The following is a 20,902-nucleotide window of genomic DNA, read 5'->3' on the forward strand; positions in this document are numbered from 1 at the left end:
GTCCGTTTCGTCCGTTTTGCGGTAGACCACACCCCTCCCGATCAACAGGACCCCCGTTTCGACCGTAGGAGGTCCGTTTCTTCCGTTTTGCGGTACACCACACCCCTCCCGATCAACAGGACCCCCGTTCCAAATGTAGGAGGTCCGTTTCCTCCGTTTTGCGGTACGCCACACCCCTCCCGATCGATAGGACCCCCGTTTCGACCGTAGGAGGTCCGTTTCCTCCGTTTTGCGGTACGCCACACTCCTCCCGATCAACAGGACCCCCGTTTCGACCGTAGGAGGTTCATTTCCTCCGTTTTGCGGTACGCCACACCCCTCCCCATGAACACGACACATTCCGTTGCCTCCCCATGAACACGATGCATTCCGTTGCCTCCCCATGAACACGACGACGACGCTGTTTCTCCATTCCGATCCAGCCATGTACACGAGCCCTCGCCGTACGTATGCGCGATTAGGCGTTCGAGACCCTGCCTGTATGTACGTACGTGGCCGTATTTTCTTTCTTGCACCCTGGCCGCTGTACGTACATGTACATGCTATGTGCGCGCCTCTACTACGACACGTACGCGCCTCTACTACGACACGTGCGCGCCTCTACAACGACCAGCATATATGTACGTACACGTTCGCGACCAGAATGACAAAGCTACGTACGCTTCGACCAGGTGGGTCCCGACTGTCAGGCACTTCCTTGCCTGCGAAGATGTAGCTGGTGGGTCCCAGTAGTCAGGGGGGTGAATCGTTTTGGTTTTTTTGCCCGGACGCACTTCCTTGCGTGCGAAGATGTAGCTAGTGGGTCCCAGCAGTCAGGGGGGCGAATCGTTTTTTTTTGCCCGGACGCACTTCCTTGCGTGCAAAGGTGTAGCTGGTGGGTCCCAGCAGTCAGGGGGAAACATTTTTTCACAAAATACGGTGGCCCGTCCGGTGGGTCCCTGCTGTCAGGTGGAGGAATCATTATTTTCCGCGTAATAAGGAGGCACTTCCTTGCTGCCGCCGTGGACCCAGCTGTCAGCCTCTCCACGTACAGTCCACGTCCGATGGAAGTCGTTCCTTGACCATGTTGACCACGCTGCGCTGAGAGCACCAGGGCGGTGGACGACGGCGAGGCCTAGGAAGGGGACGACGCGGAGCCAGTGAAGACGCAGCAGTGGATGCCCACGTGGAGAGGAGTATGAGGGTTCACTCGTTCGGCTGCGGTGTGAGGCTGCCGTCGCCACAGGGCCTGGCCAGCGGTGGGAATAGTAGGGGGCGGTGAGGCCTCCGCGGCAGCACAGCCGGCCACGGGAGGCAGGAGCAGGCGGCACGACCGGCGCTGCTTTGGGCGGCTGGAGCAAGAAGACCAGAGGTTGAAGAAGCACTACGGCCATTCGATGGACATCGTACGGTCACTGGAGCTAGAATCATTCTTATTGACTAAGTTGACAAAGCCCTTCGTCCCCGTCAACTTAGTAGGCCCACAAGTCAGCCTCCCACCAAGGTGGGTCCCAGCTAGCAGGGGGAGTATTCATTTTTTTATGCGTAATAAGGAGGCACTTCCGGTGGGTCCGAGCTGACAGCGGGGGGAACGTTTTTTTCGCGAAATACGGTGGCCCGTCCGGTGGGTCCTAGCAGTCAGGGGGAAACGTTTTTTTCACGAAATAAGGTGGCCCGTCCGGTGGGTCCCCGCTGTCAGGTGGAGGAATAATTATTTTGCGCGTAATAAGGAGGCACTTCCTTACGACCATCGTGGACCCAGCTGTCAGCCTCTCCACGTACAGTACTCTTCCGATGGAAGTCGGTCGTTGACCACGCCACGCCGAGAGCACCAGGGCGGTGGACGACGGCGAGGCCTACGAAGGGGATGACACGGAGTCGGGGAAGACGCATCAGTGGAAGCCCGCGTGGAGAGGAGTACGAGGGTTCACTGGTTCGGCTGCGGTGTGAGGCTGCCGTCGCTGCAGAATAACAGGGGGTGTGGGTGAGTGGAGGGATGGCCTGGCCAGCGGTGGGAGTAGTATGGGGGCGGTGAGGCCTCCGTGGTAGCACAGCCGGCCACGGGAGGCAGGAGCAGGCGGCACGACCGGTGCTGCTTTGGGCGGCTGGACCAAGAAGACCAGAGGTTGAAGAAGCACTACAGCCGTTGGATGGACATCGTACAGTCACTGAAGCTAGAATCATTTATATTGACTAAGTTGACAAAGCCCTTGGTACGCTCCAACTTAGTAGGCCCACAGGTCAGCCTCCGAAACGGTGCGCCCCAGATGTCAGGGGGAGGAATCATTTTTTGGGCGGCCGAAGCTAAGAATATCCGAGATTGAAGAAGAAGCACGACAGCCGTTGGATAGACATCCAACGGCCACTGCTGCTAGAACCGTGTGTTGACTATAATAAGTTGACAAAGCCTTGCATACGCGTCAACTTATTTTTTTAGGGGACGCGTCACTTAGTAGGCCCACAAGTGTGTGGCAGAGAACTTATAGCCCATTTGCGTTTTGTAAGAATGTACAACCCATTTTTGAATTCTAATGGAATTTACAACAGCCCATTTACAGTTTGTTAAAAGTACAGCCCATTTTCTAGCCAGGACAACAATTAATAATTTCAACCAACCGTTGAAGACAGAATTCAATAAAATTTTCCACATTTTGATGGATCCGAAATATTTTTATCCCGAAATTTCTAGTCAGATTAAATATAAATTTGTATTACGTAAAAATCCAACGAAACATTGCGCGCGCAACAATGAAAATTTAAGATTTTCAAAATCCTTAAATAATATTTTATAAACTAATTTCGTGTTTGGTGCATTTTTTTATAGTTGCTGCCCAGTTTTTATAATTACATCCCATTTATTATTTTTAAAGCCCATTTTCCTGTTAAGCCTAATGCATCCCTCCTAGGAAAGATTTGCAGCCCAGCGGGGCGGAGAATAACAAGTTGACCTTGCCTGGGTATTCCTCAAAAAGACGTATAGCTGGGCTAGCCATTTTCATCTTGAAAAAATTAGTATCTGGGCTGGATATCTGGCCTGGGCTAGACGGGCCACAGCCCGCCCAGTTAATACCCTGCTCTCCTCTGAACAACAACGAAATCATCGCCAAGAAAAACTCTGCAGTGCTCACGCCTCAAAAACACAAATACTACTTGAGCTGCTTGGTCCCAGCTGTCGGCCGCACCTTGTGCAATTCTCTCGTTTATATTGACTACATAGGTTGACAATGGTGTGGGACCGTGATGTCAGGAAACCAGGAGAAGGCAAAAAAAATAGTTGTACATAATAAGGAGCCACTTGCGTACGTACGGCTATGGCCCTAGTGGGTCCCTAGTGTCATCCAGTCAAAATAAAGTCATCTCCTGAATCCTCATGTTCGTTGATGATGTTAACAATGCTCGGCGCCACGGCGAGCGCAACAACTCGAAGGACAACGGAGAGGGCCTCGCGGGCCCTACGGATGGTCTGATACAGCGCCCGCTGCTCATTCAGGAAGCCAGGATCATCGGACACCTATGAGCACCTATGAGAAACTGAGATGGCATGAAACGGTAAGGCCGCGCTTGGGAGCTCTGGTTTATTTCAAACCTGTATTAACATACAAGTGTAATTTACTCGTCATCGGAAATGACGCGTAAAATACAGGCGTAATAAAACCGAGGGCCCGAGGTCTGTAAGTAAAACCGGCGGGTTACGCGTGTAATTTGAGAGACCAGTGTATATTTTACGAGCACTGCTATATGGACGACATTACCAGGCGAGACATGCACGACGTGCGTATCATGCCATCCATGGGCAAGGCCGAAACAGCAGCTAACGGCTGGATTAGCAATCGTCCGAGTGTCGTTCAGCGTTTTTATCGTGTGTGAAGTACTTCCGATATTTTACTAGTCGAAATCGACCAACCAAGCGCCTTTGCCCGAGACCATCTGCTTTAATTTACAAGCGTCAGTTTTACAAGCGGTTTTGGTTGGAAAACGATGATCGAATCACGGCCTAATATCATGAGTTCATTGGAAGATCGTATGGTTTCACGTCTAACCTACCCGACTTGTCGTATAGGCTATGAATGAAACATCAGACGATGAACTTCTTAAGCACGGAAACAACAGAAGAGGATGATCTTCTTAACAAGGCAATCACTGGCATTAGATCGACATGCAAAACAATACGAAGCATTATTCTCAGGAGGCACGGTGAACAGCTCGTGATGCCGCATGCCACAACATTCCAAGCTCAACTTTGCAATCAAACACAAGGCCTGGCATTACATAGACAATATTCAGAACAAACTCTTAACACAGGAATATCTCAGCAGAGTAACTATTTACTTCTAACTGAACACAGGAATAGGAAAAAACACTCGACGCTGCTCACAGCAAGGGCGTCCCAATAAAAAATATCAAATGCATCTCTTCTGGCTAACATCAATGAGCAAATTTTGACAAGGTTTTCCAATTCCAATATATTAAACTAACGTCTTCTTGCTAACATCAATGATTAAACTTTGACAAGCTTTTCCCATTCAAAATATGTAATGCCTATGATCGTGGAGTCCTGTCGTAGCTTCTTGTACTTGTTTGGGCACTTTTTGCCCAGGGCACTCCACTTGTTGTTAAATTGCCAATGGTCTCTGCAGACTAGTCATGTCAGCGGTGTCTAATAATACTCTGTAAAGCTTCTCGGTCATTCCTTCTGTAATGTAGCGCAAACAGTGACTGCTTCTTTCTGCAAAGTGGAACGACCAACTGAACCCAGTAATGCAGCAGTTTGCCTTGGACACATTGGCTCCTTTTGTGCAGTTCAACTAAAATCGAAGTCGGAATAAAACCGAGCTTTAATTTTGATATCCCTGTAAGCAACAATAGGTATAAGGGAAACAATTACTGAGAAATAACGGTTGATGACTTGTACTCCTAGAAGAAAAGCATCTACTGATCTACTTTATCTTAATGGGAAACAAAGCAGGAGAGTAGCAATGCTCCGTCAGTGTGATTCATTCATATTGACTGACACATTATCTTAACAATGCCTTGTTTCAACATGTATAAAGAACGACAAAGCAGAAAAGTACCATTCCTAAAACAATACAACTGATTCATTTTAACAGAGACATTATCTTAACAGTACCTTGGTTAAACATGTACAAAGAACTACAAAGCAGGATAGTACCATTCCTAACAAGTGTTGCAGTTTTGAACTAAGATTCAGTAGTTAATTAATTCTAAGAGTGGCATTGCTTAATTTTACCAGCGGCATTAGATTAACGAAAAGCATAAACAGTTCCAGGGGAGAGTGGGCGCAACAACAGTATGTGGTTCCATCTACTTATAAAGGGGGTGATGCAGAGTTGTTGTAACAAAGCAACAAGCATCATGTCTGGGTTGGTCCCATTTTTGTTCACTACTTAATGGGAAAACACAACAATACAATAGCTTCAATTCAACATTTATTTAAAATAGTACCAATACAAGTAGCAAAACATCTCAAAGCACACTGCACAATCATGTGGATGAAGGCCTGTACTGACCTTTCATGAGACGCACAAGATAAAATATGAATCTTCCAACACGAATAGGAAATCCAATCTCGTTTTGTGCAGTTGCACTGAAATCAAGCAAAGTGTTTCGCGTAGCGAAGCAAAATGTCGCAATAGCAACAAGTTGAATAGATATCCCTGTTTAAACAGAGGCAAAAAAGGAATCAATTACTGGCTAATAAAGGAGGATGAAACATGCGGCCACAAAAATGGTAATCCCGCCAATCCCTAACAAGTGTTCGGTTTTGAAATAAGATTCAGTAGTTAATTCTGAGAGTGGCATCAATTACTGGCTTATAAAGGGGGTGATGCTGAATTTGTTGTAACAAAGCAACAAGCATCATGTCTGGGTTGGTCCCATTTTTTTCACTACTTAATGGGAAAAGACAGCAATACAATAGCTTCAATTCAACATTTATTTAAAACAGTACCAAAACAAGTAGCACAACATCTCAAAGCACACTGCACATCATGTGGTTGAGACCAAGATTTGAAACAACTCGCCACGAAGACTGGAAACAAATCTCGATCTCCTTTTGTGCAGTTCCACCGAAATTAAGCAAAGTCACTGGTGTGACATTCAAGTTGAACTGCACAAAACACTCTTAAAACATAAGTGTTTCGAGTAGCGAAGCAAAATGTCACAATAGCAACAAGTTGAATTGATAGCCCTGTTTTAACAGAGGCAAAAAAGGAAACAATTACTTGCCGATAAAGGAGGATGAAACAAACGGTGACAGAAAGAAGCATGTAACTTATCTTGGATGGAAAACAAAGTAGGAGAGTAGCATTTCTAAAACGGTTGCATTGATTCATATTAACGAAGACATTCTCTTGAAACAACATTCGTTAAAAAATGTAATTTACTTTTAACAGTGGCATTGCTTCAATTTTCCGGCGGCATTCTTACATTAACAACAGCAAAATAGTTGCATGGGACATGCCAACACCATGTGCGTCCACACGTATAAATGGGTGATGCAGAGTATGTAGCCAAGCAGCATATATGCGCTGGTCCCATATTTGTTCTCTTTGAACCTTCTTCCTATGTGAGGGCAGCAAATCTAGTCCTGCACAAACTACCCGACCCCCCCAGTTTCTTTCCCTTTTCAACAAAGAGATCGGTTCCTTACAGATGTGTGTACTGGGTTACCCCCTTTTTCTCTTTTCGACCTACAAAGCGGCTGGATAGCCAGTCTATACTACTTTCCGCCCCTCCTTTCCTCATTGAACCACGTCCTAGATTCTTGCTCCAGCCCACCGCACCCTTCTTTCCTCTTTGAACCAAGACGTATATTCGATTACAGATCGAAAAAGATCCACATGCAGCTAGAGCAACGACGGTTTCAAAGAAATTTATACCTTAGGGTCGTTGGGATGTGGCAAGGCGTGCGGCGCGAGGCCGGATCTGCCCACACTACGTACGACAGCGAGGAAGAAGGGGTCGGTGGCCCTCCTGCATAGGCGCTGGGTGAAAGAGAACACCGCAGCCGGCAGTGGATTGCCTCCCTCACCGAAGGCCATAGAGTGAACGCTGCACCTCCTCCCCTTCCCGGTGCGACGGGATACGGATGCCTCCTTCGCCAGCTGTGAGGGGGGAGAGAGAGACAAGAGGCCAACGCAGTCTTGTTTAGATCTGGTGAAGAGAGGGTGAGAGACTGTGAATATAGCAAACCCTAGCAAATGAATGTTGAGCCTCCAGCGTGTAACATATATGGAGAGGGTGACAGAGCGAGACGCGAGAAACTCTATCAAACAAGAGGCTATAATGGAGTAAAAAATCTCTCCATAGCAGTAGTTTTAAATAGAATACGCGCGTTCCCGGAAAAAAGAAACGAAAACTAGTGGACAATTTTTTAAGGGTCTGTCTAGGACACATCTACATGTGACATAGTTATGTCACATCTAAGTTGATGTCCACTCTGTTTGTGGTCTATTTTTTTCCTATTTTTTTGTTTCTTGTTGCTACATTATATACTTGTGGGAGCTTAGATGTGATATCCTTAAATAACATCTAGATATGAATTAGACAAACTGGTTTTCTAACGTACCAAGAAAGAAAACTCGATCAAAAACACGCCCCCGCTTCCAGGTCGCGAGAGTCGTCGCGCGCACACACATAGACATAGACATAGACATGCATATCCGTGTTTACGTAAAATTCCATTTCCATCTCCATCTCCAATCATATTTGTCCAACTGACACATTATTTATGTTGTTAATTATATACGCAGCAATATGAACGTACAACATCTCTTGTTTGCGCACGTCCGGACCGCTGCCACGGCCGGTCCTGACCAACCCGAACCCTCTTCATCACCCGCGCATGCTTCCCGCCCGAAACAGTCAGTGCCACATTCATGCCCGGCCAGAGCGGACGCGACCTCTCACTGGCGGCGGCATTGAAGCGGCGCGCCGGCCGAGAGAGCGTCGCCCACGCCGCTTCCGGGTGCACGCGGCTGCTCCGCGTTCAAAGGTCGCAATAGCCGGCTACAACATGCATGTAAAAAGTTCTTGGGAGTCCGTGCTACAGCTAGCTATCCTCCCCCAACTCATCAATCTCTTCCAGTAGTGCTAGTACTCCATGGTGCAAACCATCGACAAGCAGGCGGGAAAGTTATTGTATACTCGGTTTTCGGTGAGTGGCATGCCGAGCGACCGTGTGGTGTACCTCGCTTCCTAGTGACCAGTGTCTTGGCTGATCGTCCTAAGAATGCTTATATATGAATAAAGCTCTCTCATTTACCCGCAAAAAAGATTAAGCCATATTAACCGGAAAGGAGGGAGTATGGACTAGCACTACTTTTTGGTGTGTCCCGTCAACTCGCAGAACGAGGAGAAGCTTGCAGGACAAGGTGAAGCTCGCTTACACCTTTTGACTAATGCAACCTACCCTCGGTGGACATGCATCAGTCCATTCGGTGTCAGATTGTCAGAGGCATACACTGTATTACCCAACATGTGGAGTACCATCATTGTTCGACTTCACGAAGAGGCGAAGAGCCAAGCGCAGTAATACAAGTAGTACTACTACTAGAACCGCATGGTGGAGCGTCTATACTCTTATTTTTTTATCTCTGATAAAGTACACGTTTATTCCGGAGAAGGGCAGAAAACGGCAGCCCAACATGTAATGAATGATATTGATCAACCAACCATACTCGAATATATCTTGGCCTCCGTGCAAGCCCGTTGTCGGGTGGTAGGTGTGACATATTCCAACGGGTGGCTTATCATTGTGGGAGCCAGTAAGACGTCGCCGGTGCCTGCAAACGGGATGAGGCGAAGACATGCTCGCCGGCGAATCTTAGCCAGGTTCGGGGCTCTCCGTGGAGATAACACCCCTAGTCCTGCTCTGCGGGGTCTCCGCATGATCACTAGATCAGAAAGAGTAGCTACAAGTGCTCCTTGAGCTGTTGGGTTCAAGGGAGAAGAAGAGCAAGTCTAGCTCTCGCTTCCCTCTCTATATGGTGTGTGTGTAACTCTAAGAAGCCAACCCTTTGCATGGGTGCCCCGGGGGGTTTATATAGGCCTACCCCCTGGGGGTACAATTGTAATCCAGCTGGGCGCGGGTCCCAGTCGTCAGTGTCTATGCTCGCCGGCTTTTCCGCCGGCCATTGGGGCCCGCCAACTGGTGGGTCCCGCCGGCTGCCGGCCTCTTGGCCGACAGGCCGGCCCCACCGCCTCGAGGTCTTGTCGGCGGCTGTTTACTGTAGCCTCGCCTCTGATGACGAGGGCTTTGTCGTGGTAAGCGTGGCTATAGTGTGCCGCCTCGAGGGTTCTCACTGTTGCCTTACCTCGTCTTGTCTCCTTAATGTGGCACATGTTTCGAGGGAGGGGGGTAGCCGACTTCTGGGGGCCGGCTACGCCCCTGGCCGACTGGGGGAGGCCGGGCCGCCTTCGTGCCTCTCTCTGGCTAAAGGGGCCCGCCGCCCGCGGGCCATACTGGCATCTGTCGCGGATGACGTCGAGGCCAGCATGGCTACAGGGACGAACCGGACTGGAGATGGCTGACCCGTACGGTGTCCTGTGGCCATGCCTGCCTCGGGATTCGGGGGTACTGGGCCGCACTGTAGCCACACCCCGTCTTGTCACCGTTATGTGGGTGTAGTTTTGGTGGGTGCGGTCTTGGCCGGCTTCTTGGAGTCGGCGCTCTTCATGGCCGGCTCTTGGGAGTCGGCGTTCTCCATGGCCAGCTTCCTGGAGTCGGCCATCTCGTAATTATCTTTCGGGAGGTTTCTGGGGCTGGGTCGCCTTCTGAGGGTCGGCTCCTGGGGTAGCCGGCCGGGGGAAGGTGGCCCAATGCCTTGAATGCTTGAAGGCTCAAATGGCCTGATAATTTTTGAAGAGCCAGGGGTAGTCGGTTAGGCTACCCGTGGCCATTTACTCCGACAGTAGTCCCCGAAGCTGATTGAGCTTCGAGGTTGGGTGGGAGTTGAGAAGCTCGGTCAGCTTCCTATCTTGACGAGCCGGCAGCTGGGAGCCGGCTTCGGTTGGGTGCGCCGTCTCAGCAAAAAATTTGGGGTCGGAGGGCGGGAGCCTGCCAGCGCGCGCACCGGGCCGCGGGCCGGCCACTTGCCGTCTGCAAACCACGTGGCATCCCTTGGCTAAAAAGCCTGCGAGCCCACGCGCGCGACGGGACGTTGCCGCAGGTCGGGGGCCCGCCACGCCTATGCCCGGGCCCAGGCGTGGATTCTCTGCGGCCCGATGCCGCCCGCACGTCTTCATGCGGCGGTTTCGGCACACCTTTAGGGCGTAATAATCGCGAGGCGTGGGGGAGTGGGTGCAGTTAATCCCACGTCTCACCCCACGCCCTGCCTCCCCGGCTTCACCGTGCGAAGCTATAAGTAGGGGGAGGGGGGAGAGCGGCAGGCGCTAGCACGCCCCTCCCCTCTCCGCCATCTTCTTCCTTCTGCTCTTTCTTGCGACAGTGCTTCGCCGCCGCACCGCTCCACCACTCGATCCTCCGCCGCCGCGCTCATTCTCGCCAGCCCTACGCCACGATGCAGTTCCGCGGGTATTGGGATGGCTCCAACGTCCATGAGGATCATGTCGAGTTCCTCCGCAAAACGCGGCGGCTGCCCGGCGCGGACAAGGTGGAGGTCCATCTTGCGCCGGCGAAGGAGATTACGCCGGAGCCGGAGGAAGGCGAGCGGGTAGTCTTCCGCTCGCATTTCTTGCGCGGCATCGGCTTGCCCGTGAGCGCCTTCTTCCGCTCCTTTCTCGAGTTCTACCAACTCCAGCCGCACCACCTCACCCCGAACACGGTGGTGCTGCTGTCCGCCTTCGTCACCTTGTGCGAAGGCTACCTCGGCGTCCTCCCCACCCTCGAGCTCTGGGGGGAGTTCTTCTAGTCCAAGATGGGCACGCGCATGCAGGGCATGCCGGCTCAGACTGGCGCCTTCGTCGCGATGCAGAGGGTGGCTGCCGACAACCCCTTCCCCGTCATCACGCTGATCCAGTCGGTGAAGCTATGGCAGAAGTCATACTTCTACGTGAAGAACGTCGCCCCGCAGGGCGACTACGTGAATCTGCCGGCTTACGTAGCCGGCCCACCGGTAGGCAGGCGGCCCCAGTGGTCCTATCGGGCCGTGACGCTGACGCCGGCTGGAACCGCAGCTGTCGCCCGAGTGCGGGCGATGATCCAGTCGGACGGCTTGTCGGGGCCCGACCTGCTGGCCGCCTTCGTCACGCGCCGGGTGCTCCCGCTCTAGAGCCGCCCTCATCTGACCTGTCAGATGAGCGGCCAGCTCGATCCGAGCCGGATGTGCACCAAAGACATGCCGCACGACGAGGTGGCCTATATGGTGAACTACCTTGCGAACTACACGCTCTCCGCAGAGTGGCAGTTCGGCAAGGAGCCATATTGCCGAGCCCATCCGCCGCCCACGGTATGTTCTCCTTTTCTCTTTCTCTTCTCTCAATTTTGTCGCCGAGTTCCTCTTGGCCGACTCTGACTAGTCGGCTTGTCTCGATAGAGCCCTCTTCTTCGGCCTGCAGGCGGGTCAGACGCGGAGCGCCGATTCGTCCCCGACCGGACGGAGCACGATCTGGAAGACCCCGACTTGGGGGCGGCCGCTATGGACGACATCACCGAGGCGGGCGGTGGCCAAGCCGGCGGCGAAGCAGGTGGCTCCGGGCTTGGAGTCAGCTTCGACGACTGGCCGGACGATGACGAGGCTGAAGTCGTCCCACGCGGCCAGCCGGCGCCTGGCCACGGCGCGGGTTCCTCCGCTGCGCCGCCAGCTCGGGGCGGCGGGCAAAAGCGTCGTGCCGCGCCGGGCTTGATCGGCAGTCGGCCGAAGAAGCCCAGACGCGGGGCAGCGGCGACCAGGCGGGAGGAGGCGGCCGCGAAGGCGGCCCGCTTCCGCCAGGCGGTGAAGTAGCCGCAGACGGTGTCGGCGTAAGTATACACTCCTTCGTGTATTGTTTTTTCTTTTCTCTGGTAGCTCCTGAATCCTTGTCTTTTCTCCAAAAAGCCAGGGCTCCATTGTCGCGCGAGCGGGCTACTGCCGGCTCCGTCGTTGGGTCGCCGGGAGGATCTGGGAGCACTACTCGCCGCGTGGACCCCCGTGCCGATCTTCAGGCGGCAACGCAGCGGAACACGCGGGAGGCGCGGGAGGAGCGGGAGGCGGAGGCATTGAGGGCGGCCGCCGCCAAGGCGGCGCAGGAGGAGGAGGCGGTGAAGGCGCGTGTCGACGCCGCAGGCAAGGCCCAAGCGGAAGCTGCGGCTGCGGCAATGGTGGAGGGGGCCTTGCTGGTCACCCCACTGCGCGTCGCGGCTCCTGGGGCCCCGGAGCCCCCGCCATAAGAAGCCGGCGGTGACCAGCCGGGGCTGGAGAGGGAAGACGACATCGCCATCCTGGAGAGGGTGGCGGCACTGGCCCCGCCGACTGGGGCGGCTCAAAGCGGCCGGCCTGATCTGCCTCCTGCGCAGTCGGCCGGGGGCGAGCCGGCCGCGAGGACTGATCTGGCGGTCCGGACGCCGCCGCGCCAGCGCGCGGGGAAGGCCGCATCAGAGCCGCAGAAGGCTGCGTCGGAGCCACAGCCGGCCGCGGGCTCCAGCTCGTCGGCCCAGGATATGGAGGTGGCCAGCGGACCCACTGGGTGTAGTCCCCGAGTTCCGAGTCGGCTGCTGAGCAGGCGGCTTGGAACTTCTTAGCGGATCTAGTTTTGCTATTCTTGCTCTTACTTCGCTCTTCTGCCTGTCTTGCAGGACTACCACAATCTTCGCGCGGCTGCCTTCAACTCCCAGGCTCGGGAGCTGACCCAGAAGACCGCCGACCTAACTGAGAACCGGGGTAAGTGCTTCGTCCTTTATCTCACGTGAGGGCGCGTCAGTGCACCCACTGGGTGTAGTCCCCGAGATTCTGGCCGACTGCTGAGCAGTCGGGTCGGATCTTCCTTGACGACTTCTTCTTATTGCTTCTTCTTTTTCTGCCGTCCCTGCAGCGGCCAACGCCAGTCTAAGGGTGCAGCTGGGAGGGTCTCAGGCCGCCCTTCGTGCCAAGGAGGCCGAGTTTGCCGCCTTGGTGCAGGAACATGACCGCTTGGCCAAGAGGTTGGCCGACCAGGAGGAGAGCCACAAGGTGGCTCTGAAGGCGATGCAGGACAGCGAAGCCGCCCTCTACGTCGAGTATGAGACATAGGCGGCTGGCTGGGCCGAAGCAAGGCAGACGCTGATCAACGGCTATGGCCAGATCGAAGATTTGGTTGACGGTAAGCCGCCTTCTTCATCGTCCTTTCTTGCCGCCTGCCGCTTTTGGCTCGTTTTCTGACTTGGTGTTTTCTCTTCTTTCTCTTTCTTTCATGCACAGAGTACTTCCCTGGCTACTCCACCGCCGCCAACCAGATCATCGAGGCCCGCCACGAGGCGCGGAGGCAGGCTGGCGCTGAGATTGCACCGAACGCTAGTCGGTCGCTGGAGGAGGAGCTCTTGGCGATCCAGGCCCACCTCCAGCCGGCTCATCGACTGCTCTGCCGGCTTCAACGTACCGGGGCGCAGATGTTGGCCGCCCTCTGGCCTGGCAAAGTGGTTCCCCGCACCCCCAGTCGGACTGCTGACTGGCTGGAGGTGGCGGTCGGCCGCTTCGAAGCTTGGATGGCTTCGGCGGCTCGGTCCGGCGCCAGGCGGGCGATGGAGTTCGTCAAGGCCCGGTATCCCGGCCTGAGTCTGGACCAGCTGGCTACCTGGCGGCAGCAGGCCGACACGGAGCTAGAGCTGGCGCGGCCTGCTATCATCCGGCGGGCTTCGGCGATCACCGACTACACCGACACCAGCGCCTTCGCCCCCGAGGTAGATGACAACGGTGTTGCCCAGCCAGAGGAATGGTTCGGGCTGAACCTGGCAGACGACAAAGACACGGCGGAGGAGATTGACTCCAGCGACGAGGGCGAAGAAGAGGAGGAGGAGGGTGAAGACGCCGGGCCAGATGGTGGGGCGGCCGGCCAGCCTCAGCTTGACCGTGCCTCCAGCAACACGTCACGCGCGGGTGCGTCGCCTGCCACTGGTGGTGATCAAGCCGAGACCCGCCAGCCGGCCACTCCTTTAGCCGGCGACGCCGTCTCCACCGACCAACCCGGCTCCCACATCGCACTTTTAGTCTAGTCTGCTATCTTTTATTTTCCTGTCTTATCACTTTTGGAACAATATTTTGTTAAGTTTGCACAATTCCACCCACTGGGGGTGTATTCGAACTATGTCGATTGCCGGCCTATTGGGGGCTTTATATGTATATATGACTATGCAAGTGTTTTGCTTTTCCTTGTTCTTTGCTTTTCATCCTTCTGCTGTTTCCTTTTCCGCCCTCCCTTAGTTGCCGCCTTCCCAGTTAGGCAGTTGCTCTGCAATCTGTGGCTGGAGAAGTGCTTGGCCAATTGGGAGGGCAAGTACTCTAGCTTTGTTGGATTATAGCGAAGTGTTTGGGAAGCCGGCCAGCCGGCTGTTCTGACAGCCGGCAAGTGTGGTTGGGGGTCGTCCTTTCGCTATACAAGTTCATTGGTCCTTAGCCGTTTTTCGTGTGGGCATCCTTTCTGCCTTGGCTCTTGCTAGTCGGACAGTCGGTTCCTCGAGCTGCGACTTTCAGCAAGAGGGGACTCGGGAGTCGGCACCCTACTTGTCTGACTTCAGGTAGAACTTTAATATAGCTTAAGGCGGCCAGTCCCCGGGCCGACTAGTCGAACCCGGTGCCAGACAGGAAATCAAATGTAATAATACATTCATGGATATGACACTCGTCACTCATAGATAAAAGAAGGCAGTCCCCGAGTGCTCCTCGGGGGGCCTGTTGTTTCTTACTTAATACAAAAGGGTAGCATGATACATACTGCTTTCAACTGTAAAATCTTCTCAGGAGGTTCGCGTTCCATGGTCGCTCCGATTCCTTGCCGGAGTCATCCCTCTTGCGTGCTCTTGGTTTTGGCGCGTCGATCAGGTAGTAGGAGTCGTTGCCTAGTGCCTTGCTGATGACGAAAGGGCCTTCCCAGGGGGCCGAGAGCTTGTGCTGGCCGGCTGTTCGCTGGATCAGCCGAAGCACAAGGTCGCCCTCCTGGAAAGATCTTGGCTTGACCTTGCGGTTGTGGTAACGGCGCAACCCCTGCTGGTAGATGGCGGACCAGCTGAGTGCCAACAGACGGCCTTCTTCCAGTAGGTCGACACCGTCTTCTCTTGCTTCCTTGGCCTCCGCCTCCGTGTACATGGTGATCCGAGGCGAGTCGAACTCGATGTCGGTTGGGATGACAGCCTCGGCACCATATACAAGGAAGAATGGAGTGAAGCCGGTTGACTTGTTAGGGGTAGTACGCAGACTCCAGAGGACAGCCGGCAGCTCATCGAGCCAACAGCCGGCCGATCGCTCCAGTGGTACAACCAGTCGAGGCTTGATGCCGGAGAGGATGAGTCCATTTGCTCGCTCGACCTGGCCATTTGACTGCGGGTGGGCAACAGACGCTATGTCCAGTCGGATACCCCGCGTCGCGCAGAAACGTGCCAGTGCTCCTTTGGCAAAGTTTGTGCCGTTGTCGGTGATGATGCTATGCGGTACGCCGTACCGAGTAGTGATGTCGGTGATGAACGTCACGGCAGTCGGCTCGTTCAGCTTCTTGATCGGCTTCGCTTCGATCCACTTCGTGAACTTGTCCACGGCGACAAGCAGATGTGTCAAGCCGCCGCGGGCTGTCTTGAAAGGGCCCACCATGTCCAGTCCCAGACGGCAAAGGGCCAGGTGAGGGGAATGGTCTTGAGTGTAGAAGCCGGCAGGTGTTGCTTGGAACTGAAAACATGACATCCTCTGCAGCTCTTGACTATCTCTTTGGCATCTTCCAAAGCAGTCGGCCAAAAGAAACCGTGGCGGAAAGCTTTGGCCACAAGTGATCTTGAGGCTGCGTGGTGGCCGCATTCGCCTTGATGGATATCCTTGAGGATTGCCACTCCTTTTTCTGGCTCGACACAGCGCTGGAGGACTCCAGTGACGCTGCGCTTGACAAGCTCTCTATTGATTATTGCATATGCTCCGGCTCGTTGTTGCACTAGTCTTGCTGAGATCTCATCAGCCGACAGCTCTCTGTTGACTAGGAATTTGAGGATGGGCTGGGCCCATGATGGAGCTGTAACTTCTTCTTCTGTTAGTACGGCCACCATGGCTCGGGTGGGTGGGTCGGGTGGCGTGGAATTGGAGTCGGCCACCGCTTCTTGTGTTGATGCAGTCCCCGGGCCGACTGCTGCAGTCCCCGGGCCGGGTGCGACTACGGCAGTCGGTGGGCCAGTCGTCGAAGTCCCCGTGGTGCCTGCGGGGTTCCTCCAGTCGGATCCGGCTCCATCTGGCACAGCCGGTACGAAGATAGAGTCCGACTCTAGAGACGGCTTGATGGACGGCTTGAGGAGGCGCTGGAGGGAGACGCCGGTCGGTATAGCCTGTCGGGTGGAGCCGATCCGTGCCAGGGCATCTGCTTGGTCGTTGTCGGCCCTTGGCACGTGAAGGAACTCGCACCCTTCAAAGTACCCACTAATCTGCTGGACGAGGAATCGATAGCTCGCCATGTTTGCATCCTTGGCGTCCCAGTCGCCAGACGACTGCTGGACCAGCAAGTCTGAGTCGCCATAACACAGGATCCGGCGTATGCCGAGCTCTTTGGCTAGCCGGAGCCCATGTATGAGCGCCTCGTACTCGGCCACGTTGTTGGAGGCGGCGAAGTGGATTTGCATCGTGTATCTGAGTTTGTCGCCTTTGGGAGAGGTGAGGACGATGTCGGCTCCCAAGCCGGTGCGCATCTTGGACCCGTCGAAGTGCATCCGCCAATGGGTAGAGTCGGGAGCCGGCGGTAGGTACTGGGTCTCGGCCCAGTCGACGAGGAAGTCGGCCAATGCTTGGGACTTGATGGCGGTGCGGGGTTGGTAGAAGATCATGTATGGTGCCAATGCAATGGCCCATTTAGCCACCCGGCCGGATGCATCCCGTCTTCCTATGATCTCAGCAAGCGGGGCGGTGCACACGACCGTGATGGGATGCTCTTGGAAGTAGGGCTTCAGCTTCTTGGCGGCGAAGTACACCCCATAGCACATCTTCTGGTAGTGCGGGTAGTTTTGCTTTGAGCTGGATAGTACTTCGCTTAGATAATACACCGGCCTTTGAACTAGCTGGGCTCGGCCTTCTTCCGGGCGCTGGACCACGACAACTGTACTGACCACTCGGCTAGTCGCGGCAATGTAGAGGAGCATGGGCTCCTTCTCAGTCGGCGCCGCCAGGACAGGTGGAGTGGTCAGCATCTTCTTCAGCTCATGGAAGGCTTGGTCGGCTTGGTCATTCCACTCGAAGTGAGTGGACTTCTTCATGAGTCGGTACAGGGGGAGAGCCTTCTCCCCTAGCCGGCTGATAAAGCGGTTTAGGGAGGCCAGGCACCCTGTGAACTTCTGCACAACTCGCAATTTGGTGGGAATCTCCATCCTCTCGATGGCCTTGATCTTCACAGGGTTGCACTCGATGCCGCGTTCGGAGACCAGAAAGCCTAACAGCTGGCCGGCTGGTACTCCGAACACGCATTTCTCGGGGTTGAGCTTGATTTGGAATCGGCGCAAGTTGGCGAATGTTTCTTTGAGGTCCTCCAGCAGGGTGCCGCGCTTCTCTGTCTTCACCACAATGTCGTCTACGCAGACGTGGGCATTTCTGCCGAGTTGCTAGAGGAGACATTTCTGCATGCAACGCTGAAAAGTGGCACCGGCATTCCATAGGCCGAATGTCATAGTCAGGTAACAGAAAGCTCTGAATGGTGTGATGAAGGCAGTCTTCAGTCGGTCTGCTGGTCCAACTTGATTTGATGGTACCCTGAGTAGGCATCCAAAAAACTCAACAGCTCGCATCCGGCTGTGGAGTCTATCACTTAGTCAATCCGTGGCAAAGCAAACGGATCCTTGGGGCAGGCCTTGTTGAGGCTGGTGTAGTCTATGCACATACGCCACTTGTTATTCTTTTTCAAAACCAAGACTGGGTTGGCCAGCCACTCTGGAAAATATACTTCCATAATAAAGCCAGCGGCGAGGAGCCTGGCTATCTCTTCTCCTACGATTCTTCGCTTCTCTTCTGACAGTTGGCGGAGGGGCTGCTTGACCGGCTTCGCGTCGGCTCGGACGTGCAATTTGTGGTCGGCGAAATCCTTCGGGACACCCGGCATGTCCTTTGGGGACCATGCGAAGATGTCTCGATTCTCACGGAGGAAGTCGACGAGCTCGCCTTCCTATTTACTGTCCAGGTTTGCCCCAATGACAGCAAACCTTTCCGGGTTCTCCGGGTCCAGGGGTATCTTCTTCGTCTCCTTGGCCGGCTGGAAGGAGCCCTGCGCATCACAATCTTTGGGGTTGGGGGACAAAGGCGGCTGCTTGCCGGCCATGGCCACAACCCGTTCCAGCATCTTCTTCTCTTCTGCCACTACGAGGGACTCAGCCAGCCGACTGCTGGCCATGGCGCACTCGATGGACTTCTTGTAGTCGCCGGCTACAATGATGATCCCCTTCGAGCTCGGCCAGAGCAGGTCGGCCAAGCAAAGCATGGTAGGGGCTCTCCAGATCCACTACCTCAAACCAGATCGCTTCTCGGCGAAAATGATCCTTGTCTCCGAAGAGAACATCCATCTTGATCTTGCCGATCGGGGAACAAGACAAGCCGGGCACGATGCCATGGAACACGGTCTGGCTTGGCATGAGCTTCTTCACCTTGATGTTCAGCTTCTCCATGGTATCGCGGTACAGTATATTGATACTGCTTCCGCCATCAATCAGGACGCGGGAGATCGGGCAGCTCGCCTCTCAGTCGCGAGGGTGACATCCAAGACTAGTGCATAGGAGCCAGGGGATGGCATCACCTCTGGGTGGTCGGCCTGGCTCCTGTTGATGGGCTTCTCGGACCAGTGCATGAACTCGGGAGCGCTAGAGGCGACTGCGTTGACCTCTTGATGCTGACGGCGCCGACTACGCTTGTCTTCAGCTTGGCTTGTGAAGACGACGTAGGCAGCATGCTCTTCAGGGAACTCATCTTGAATGGCTCCGACTGTCGGCCGAGCCGACGGCTGCTGGGGGGCTGGAGGCGGCGGGCCGGGTGGCGGAGGCGGCACCAGCCCCTCGCCCTTGGAGATTCGCGTGAGCCAGTGGCACTTTCGGGTCGTGTGGTTGGACGGCTTCGCGCCACTGTGGAACTTGCAGGGGGCGTCGAGAGTCTGCTCGTAGGAGAAAGCCGGCTGCCAAGCCGGCCTGCCACCCTTCTTCTTGGGAGCGGGCCGTTCTTCGGGTTGCTCATCTTCAACGGTGGCCACCTGCTGACTGGTGGAAGGCGGCATAGGGGCCTTACGCTTGTGGTCATTCTGGTAGGGGCGCCGATTGGACTCGCTAGCCGGCGTCTTGGGAGCCGGAGCAAGCACCTTCCCAGAGGCGTCCACTCGGAGCTTGGTCCTCATCGAGGAGTTGGCCGTGGCGTACTTATCCGCGATGGTCAACAGTTCGTCGAGGGTAGCCGGCTCGTCGCAGAGGAGCCGGTGCTTGAGGAGGGTGCCCTCTCGGCACCCGGCGGTGAAGTACTCGATGGCCTAAACCTCGTGCACCCCCTCGCAGGAGTTGCGGAGCTCGGCCCACCGCGTGAGGTAGTCGCGAGTCGACTCGTTGGGCCCTTGGACGCATAGGGAGAGCTGGCGAGGCTTGGGAGGCCGCTTGTACGTGCTGGTGAAGTTGCGGACGAAGACTTCCGTGAAGTCCAACCAGCTGTTGACGCTGTATCGCTTGAGGCTGTTGAGCCAGGTGCGCGCCGTGCCTTGCAGCATGAGGGGGACGTATTTCACGGCGGCGCGTCTGTTGCCGTTGGCTATGCTGACCGCAATAGAATAGTCGATGAGCCAATCTTCCGGCTTCACAGAGCCGTTGTACTTGGGCGTGTCTCTGGGGAGCGAGAATCCTTTGGGGAAGGGCTCGCCGCGGATGCGGGGGCCAAAGCATGGCGGGCCGACATCGTCTTCTTCTTCTAGCGCCAGTGTAACGCCCCAAGACCGACGCTCCAGACGGCTTCCATGTTTTTCGTTGTCGCCGTGTGATTTATTTATTTTATTGCATTCATCATTGCATCATTCGCATTTGTTTTCATAAAACTTGCATCCGCTCGTAGTTGCCGCGTCCCCCCTTGCGTTTGTTGACCATTTTGAGTCTAACCGGATTTTTGATTCTCTCTTGTCTGACCGTTTGACCCTCTCTGTACTACCACCGAACCCCTCCTTGCGCAGTGCATAGACCTCTCTCGCGCGTCCGGAACCTCCCCGAACCCGACCCGGGTTGTTGTCACCGTTGGATTCGGATCATCCCCAAACATCTACAAAACATCCCCGTTTTCTTGTTTGGACTCCCTAACCTATCTATTCTCGACCGCCCGATTATGATCGGACGGACCAGTTTAGCCCCTAACCAAAATCCATGCTATTTTAAACAGATCAAACCCTAGTCGCTAGTTGTCCCATCTACCCAGTCCCATCCGCGCCGCCACCGCTCTCCTTCTCGGGATCCATCCCCACCTACCGCAGCCTCCGACCAGATCCCTGGTTTTCCGTGCAGCCGCTCGAGCATCTCGATCCCGAGTGGTTCGAGCGCTTCGCCTCCAAGCCCAGTCTCCCTTGCTCATGCCCCGAGCCTCACGTCGCCAAGGAGCACGAGCTCCCTTGCCTCGCTGCCACGCCAACCGGAGCAGCAGCTCAGCCGGTCATCCCCGTCGTTGCCGAACCTCGCCACCTCGCCGGAGCCCCAAGACCCCGCGTCAAGCTCCTCTGCTGCGTCGCCCGCCTGCGACCGTCTCTGCTCGGCCTCGCAGCCGTTCCGCCACCCTCCGCAAGCTTCGGTGACCAGCAGTCCTGCCAGCGCCAA

The sequence above is a fragment of the Aegilops tauschii genome, chromosome 5 (genome assembly GCF_002575655.3).
Source record: "Aegilops tauschii subsp. strangulata cultivar AL8/78 chromosome 5, Aet v6.0, whole genome shotgun sequence".
NCBI lineage: Eukaryota > Viridiplantae > Streptophyta > Magnoliopsida > Poales > Poaceae > Aegilops > Aegilops tauschii.